Source organism: Cupressus sempervirens, chromosome 3, assembly GCF_028749045.1.
Source record: "Cupressus sempervirens isolate cs-2001-9-10 chromosome 3, ASM2874904v1, whole genome shotgun sequence".
Classification (NCBI taxonomy): Eukaryota; Viridiplantae; Streptophyta; class Pinopsida; order Cupressales; family Cupressaceae; genus Cupressus; species Cupressus sempervirens.
Window position 1 is genome coordinate 468,594,615 of NC_143120.1, and position 7,888 is coordinate 468,602,502.

A 7,888-nucleotide genomic window follows, 5' to 3' on the forward strand; every position below is an offset into this window, starting at 1 on the left:
CTAAAGATGTTGCACGTTTCTAGCAAGTAATCTATTTTGAGTAACTTTGTCTTTTATCATAGATATCATTCTCTTGTAAAATCTCAAACAACACCTTTTACAATGATTTGATGCTTCTTGTGATATATAGGTTAATGGACCTAGTGCAAACATTGGCACACTTTGTGTTTGCCTTTGTCATACACCCCGAGAGGTGGGCTACAAATTTAATTGTTTAGAGTTAATCTGATTGGCTATGCTCTATCATTCACAAGTTAAAATAGTATTGCTCTATAAATGGGATTGTAGGAAGATTTCTTTCTTCATCTAATTGCAATGTTAGCAAAGATATTTGAAGTGATAGAGTTGCACCCTGTGCTAGATGCTCATGTATCGGTCATGAAATAAAAGTTCAGTGGAATATTAATTGGTTTAATTTATGTAATGTTTCTTAATTAGTGTATGTCTATTTACTATCTATAATTAAATTGGAGTAACATGTATTTATGAAAAGCCAAGAGAGGTTTTGTTACAAATCATTTTGCATACAAATTTCAAATATTTATTGGCTTCAATCCTTATGGTATCATGGATAGAGAAGAACATCAATATATGAATAAAAAAAGGACCAAATGTTCAGTAGGGAATCCTATTTGCCAAAAATAATAAATAAATAAAATCTAGAGGTTATAGAAATTATAGAGGTTATGACTTTAGACTATAAGCAATTTGGCAGACAAATTGTATTGATCATTCTATCTTTTTAGGGGATCCAACAATTTCCAATTTAGTAGGTATTCTACATTTTTAAGAGATAAGATAATGAAGTAAAGTATCATCCTTGTAAGATGCAAATTATATGTAAGCAACATTTTTGATGATGTTTACTAACCACCTTTTCTTGTACAATGATTTCTTCTGTGATTTCTCCTCTACTTATACAATGATTTAATTTTAAAATAAATGTCAATATCAGTAAGACAAAGAATTTGTATTTATAAATGCATTTTTAGAAATTCACAATATTAGTAAGCATGTTAGAAGATATTCATACAATTTCTTATTTTTCTAAGTTTTTATATGGAACTTCATTCTCACAACGAATCTATATTTGTATGTGCATTGTTAGAAATTCGCAATATCTTATTTCACAAGAACCTCTAAATCCCAGCCAACAATTAAATTTTCAACCAAATATAATTAAAAATGGCTTCCATTTTTACTTTATAAAACATTGGTACACTTCAGCATATCTATTGCACATTTTGGTGCGATCACTAGTCTTAGAATATCCATAAGTGTGCCAAAGGTTACTCTCTTTCATTTGCTAGGAAACATGAATATGAGGAGTAGCTTCCACATGGAACCATCTAACTTCATTATAAATATGAGGAGCACCTTCTAGGCTAATATAATTTTTTTTAATAATTCAGCCTATCATCACAATTCCAACAATAGTCTACTGTAAGCGATAGCTATTTTTGATGACTGCCGACGGATTACTATCAAAACATTTTGACATATATCCATTGGTTGTACAACATTTTTTTCACAAAAGAATTGTAATTGTGACGGACAACCAATAGTACTTTAGATGGTAAATTGTCACAATTATGACATGCATCTATCAGAACAATCCAATAGATTTATGTGGTTGTTTAGCACTACCACTACTATTGTGATGTCCACACATCAACTATTGCCCCTCCCTCCCTCCAAGTTATGACTATGTGTCATGTTGCAATTATGATGAATCTCTTTTCTAATGCAATTTATGACAACAAAAGTCCAACGAGAGCCAACTCTTGGTTATGTCGCTAAGGTGACATGTGGATGTTGCAATTGGGATGGTATGTCATCGCAAATTGTGTCCAAATGTTGTAGTGTTATGTTCTTTCTTTTCTTTTAAATTTTGAGTAGGCAGAGGAACTATTTTTATGTACATATATGTATTGTCCATAAAATCCAATGCAACATCACCAATATTAGTTATATGTAGCCTCAACATCTTTTTTCATGTAGAAAAAATTTCCTCATTCAAATTTGGTACCTCCATTTTGTATGCCATGATCTTTAGCTTCGAGTACCTTCTTTTTTCTCTCTACAAGCACCAATGCTCTGTTGCCAATTGCTAGAATATTTAGAATAATTGAGAGGGGGGTGAGTCAATTATTCAAGGTCTAGATGTACCAATAGAACAAACAAACACTTCAACATTTTCAGATCTTAACTTTTCATAGCTCGGTATCTACTATAAACTTTTAGTAACATTAGCCAACTCTCCATTGTTTTAAAATAACAGACTTGCATAATATAAACATTAATTAGTATAACATCATAATAACATCCACACAAGTTTGACAATGGGATTAATATGGAAACCCAATTTGGGAAAAACCACCAGCAACATGTCACCAATTTTCACTCTTCTGAAGTGAGCTCTATTAGGAGCCAACCCTATTAAAGGTTATAACACAGATTGTTAAATGTGACCTTGTTAAAGGATTTAATCACCCTATTTGGAGTGGTCTTGTTAGAGGACTTTATAACATTCCATTAGAATGTCACATGGTTAAAGGATTTCCATAGACTATTAGGTCCTTATGATTATTAGGTCAACCTTGACTAAAGGATTTCAAATACCGTTCACAATGGTTTAAAAGTAACAACAAGTTTGATCTATTAAGTACAACTCACTTTGCATGTATAGATCTCTATTCAGCTCTCATGTACTAACTCACTATCTAGCCCCCATTGTCATCTCAATCTTCGATTTGCTTGGAAACACTTCAAGCAATCACCCTACACTTCTTCTCAATTCAATTAAGCCTTGCACTTAGATTCACCAATCAACAACATTAGTAATAGCTCCAACTCTCTAGAACACCATGCACAAAGTCTCTTTGCATACACACACAGAAATTTTTCCTTTGTACCACCTTAAATAGGTAATTACAATCTTTTTTTGCTAAATCAACACTATAGATCTTAGGGTTTACAATTTGATCCATTAGATTTAATGTATCCAATCATCATTATGTTTATCTCTTCTTTTCTAGAAAATTCTCTTGGAATCCATCTCTTAGGTTGTTACCTAATCCTCTCCTGAAATTAAATGATCAAACTCATTGATCCTTATCTTCAGCACGCTCTCCATATCCCAAGAAATCAACTTAGTTGGCTGGAATTTATTATTCCTCATAAGTAGTTAAAATATTGTTCCTCGGCCAATGCTATATTCTAACACTCAATCATCACTAAAATTGGTTGTTGTTAAACTTGTTGCTCATCACATATAATCTCACTCGGTCGATATTGATGCTTGATCAACCTTGAATTTTCTCGACACATAGTGTGACTCAGTTGATACTAGCATCACTTTGCATGTGTATAAAAATCTTTAGTCTTCTACTCTATTACCGAAATTGGCTATTGTTAAACTTTTTGCTCATCACATATAATCTCACTCGGTCGATATTGATGCTTGACCAACCTTGAATTTTCTCGACACATAGTGTGACTCAGTTGATACTAGCATCACTTTGCATGTGTATAAAAATCTTTAGTCTTCTGCTCTATTACATGGTGAAGCCTATACATTCTATCTATCGTTGTTCACACTTTCAAATTTTGAACATTACTATCTTCTCCTCTTGAAACATGTTTAAAAAAATCAATACATCTTATCAAAGTCCATCTAATCGAGTGTCTATTTGTAGTTTACTTGTCATAACTCAACCTTTTCTCTATGTGATTTTGTTATGAGAAGCTTCTCAAATCCTCTTCATTAATAAAATAGATATGACACTTAGATCAAAGAGAAAACTGTCTCATCAATAGATTTGACATTAATGGAAACATAACAATTGTTCCAATTGTAGTTTCTAATAGAAACTTGATAATGTAATGTGTAAGCAATGTCAATTGGGAAAAATGACAAAGTCTAGTTTCAAGAGCAAGACCTATTCACCTAATGATATATTGGAGTTGGTTCACACTAACCTTTGTAGACCTATTGGAGTGCAAAGATACTCTAGTGACAACTATTTTATTCTATTGTTAGTGATTACTCCATAATGATGACTCTGATATTCCTTAAAACACAATTAGATGAATTTCAATTGTTTAAGTGGTATTTGGCTAGAGTTCAAAGGGAAATAGGTAAAAGCTTTAAGTGTCTAAGATCTGACAGAGGATGTGAATTTATATTTGAGGAATTTAACATATTCTACAGTGATAGAAGAATCAAGAGACATATGTCAACATTGAGGACCCCTCCACAGAATTGTATAGCTGAAAGGAGGAATAGCTCAATCATGGATTGTTTTAGGACATTGATGATGGAGAAGAATCTTTTACAAAAGTACTAGAGAGAAGCTATAAGTAAAGTTGTTTATACTTTGAACCAAGTACAAGTCAAGAAAGGTACAAATGTTATACCTATTGATTTATGGTATGGATATGCACCTAATGTGAAAATATTTGGAAGAAAATATTACATACTAAAGACAATGGACATGGAAAACTTGATGCTAAAAGTGATCAAGGTATATTTGATATTCCACTAAAAGAAAAGTGTACATGTTTGAATTCTAACAGTCACAAAGTTTTGCAAAGTGCAAATGTTAGATTTGATGAATATGTAGAGAAAAATGAGGTTGAATGTAAATAGGAACTCGAAGATTACAAGAACTTTGTATATGTCTATGAAGGAGAGCCTAGTATCCTACCCGAGCCTAAAAAGAAAGTTGTTCGGCAACAACAACCAGTGAATGGCGAGTTATAGAAGTAGACTGTCAAGCATCAGATAGTTAGAGCCAAGCATCGGGAAGTGAAGTAATACTTGAAGTGACTGTAGAAGAGGAGGCTAATGAACCAACCAAAGAAGAAAGAAGAGTTGAACCCATGCTAGCAAAATATGTAGGAAGACATCATGCACAAGATCAAATCATTGGAGACAAAATGTAGTGCCTCTCATGTTTGCAGTCTATTTCTTGTCTATTTTGATTCGAGAGATACTTGATACTCTTATTATTTTGTACCTTATGATGACCTGAGGGTCGGATGTTATACTTGGATTCAATACCATAGATGCTTTACTGCTATACTGTTTAGTTTATCACATTTGCATGTGGATGCCATTTTGAGATGATAGTAGATCTATGATGGTATTTGGTTATATGATGTATTGGACCTATTTGTTGACTATGTTATGAGATGGATTCTATGCTATGGTTATTTACTTCATTCTTGTATCTTTACGCTTTCTATGAATGTGAGTGATGTAAATGGATTAAATAGATATTTTAATACATGTTGCTTCGGCTATGATATTATTTGCCATTGCACTTGATCATGTGTTTTAGTGTGCAAGAATTATATCCCTGGCAGTGGCACATGGAGTTAGTGATTCAGCTATTCATATTTACCCATGTCCTTCCTATATGGTCGATATACCCTTATTGTTATTGTTTAGATCAAAACCTTTCGGTGATTAGTAAATCCGAACTCATTTGCATTATGTGATTAGACCAGTGAGTATGTCTGTGCATTTAGAAGTTCGCATTTGTCGCGAAAGTGTTAAGTGTTTTTCTATGTTTTTGGGGTTTTCAGATTTTAATCTTTTCAGATTTAATTTCTGGCAGTTTTGCCTTAGGTGAAATCTCATTGCAGATAATAACCTGTCTTCGTTTGGGTCAATTCGGAGTTTAACTACTCCAGCTAGCTATTTTCCAGAATCGACTATTCACCCAAAAATTGAATAAGTATTGGAAAAGTGATTTCAAAAATCACTTTTCACAATTTGAAAATAGAATTGTAGAGCAAATTTGGAAATCATCTTCTGAAGGATTCTTGTTTTGCTCGTTCTGGGAGCTGTGAGCATGGGATCTGCGTGAGGTTGGTCTCGTTGGATTTGGCTCGAGAGTTTATGCCTTGCCGTCATTTTCAACTATTTTGGCGGGTGGTTTATTTTATTGTGTGGGTTTTAGTTTCTGCCTCTTTTTCCTTTTGGTAGGGCCTTCCCATTTTATAGTTTTCGCTTCGTTTCAGCTTTCGTTTCTTGTAGCAATATGTTAGGAGGCTGAGAACTAGTGTTCCCCTCCGTTTCTGGTTGCTAATTCTACCCGGTTGGTCGAGTATGAATGTTTTTCCCTATTTTTGAAATGGGGTTTTGGGTTTTTGGGCCGTTATGCTGGCCGTTTTTGCATACGGTGTCCATTTTCATTTATTTTTGGATTTTTGGGGGTTTTTGAACCCAAGGGCCAAATGGGTTTTAATTTTGGAATTTTTTCAAAATTTGGAGTTTTTACCTCATTTTGCGTGTCGCCCTGTTTTATCAAATTTTCTTGGCACATTGTGGTTCGTGGACCTGGGTGATCTGTTTGGATACCAGCTAGACCACTTTTGCATCTTTTATTGCATTGGGATGCGTGTTGCATCCGTCCTCTCGATTTTGTTTATAGTTGAGGGACTTGTTGCTTTGTGTTCTCTTCCAGTCCTTTTATTTGATCTTCGTGATGGTGGTGCACCACACACGAGTTCGTGCGCGTACATATTCGAATGACTTGCGAGCTCCGACCTTCCGTAGCACTTTTGAAAGTTATGATCATTGGGGTTGGGTTGGGAATTTGCATGCCTGCGGGCACTCATCATTGGATGAGCATGGGTAGGGTAGGGTAGCATATGGAGGGGGCTTCTATTTTGCAGCCCAACGATCATGACATCATGGGTTGGCAAAGGAAGTTTTATATAAGTGATAATTAAAGAAAACACTAGGAGGTAATAAAATTTAAGATAATAAAATGTGTGAGCACCCGATTGAGTTCGAGGACACAATGTGTGAGAACCCAATTAAGTTTGAGGACACACAATCCGAGCTTGGGCTTGTCGATGCCAAGCGACTCTCCATGATTTCAGCCCCTACATAGTAAGCCCATTGAGGTGTCTGACTAGGACCTATAGTTTATGCATTGTTTATGTCTTGGTTTTAGTCATCATACTGCTTGGCGTGAGTGTTAGCCATGGTTGTTGTGTTTTTGTGTGTTTGCGATTGGATCACTATCTCCATCAGCATGGCAGGTGTGGACCTACAGGTGCCACGTGGTTGGGAGGCGTAGCTACCCTCACCACTGCTAGGGATCGGTGTACAGATATGATCTATTGTCCTAGTACAACTGTAGCTGGATGTGTCACTTGGTACTTTGGTATACAGAGTATGCTTCTTGTGATTTATGCTCTCATTATGATGTTATCATGTTTAGATGATGTTAGTTTTAATGCATTCCTCGTTATGATGATTAGCATGTAGTAGATGATGTTATTTGATTACAGTTTTATCTTATGCTTACTACTAGCATGTTAGATTTTATTTACTTACATTGTAGCATGTTTAGTAGTGACGTCCCTATTACGAAAACACCAATGATTTGATCGGTGGCTTGGGATGTTATGCGCGGGGGATGGCTAGGGCCCACGATGGTCCTATGATGCTATTGATGGTTGGGAGGAACTGCATACTTAGTTGGTTATTTTGCTCATTGCAATGTTAACTATGTTATTGTGATGTTTCTTTCAGTTGAATGTGATGTTTCCTTTCTGTACTTTCCCTTCCTTGTTTGATAGATGGTTAGATTTCGTTCTGTATTTCAGTTACTCAATTCTGGTTTGAGTGTTTTGGCCTCAAGATGTGGATCCGGTACTCCCTGGTGTGGAGGTTCTTTTGACATTTTTTCCCCGTTTTTGAGTTCTAGAAGTGTTTTTGGTTTTGTATGGGCGACATTTTTTTAGCATTGTGCGACACTGTTAAAGTATCGCACGCCCATATAAAGAATGTTGTACGATACTGTAAAGTATCGCACGCATTACTAGAGAAGTATCGTATGACATTGGAAGAGTGTCGCACAACTTC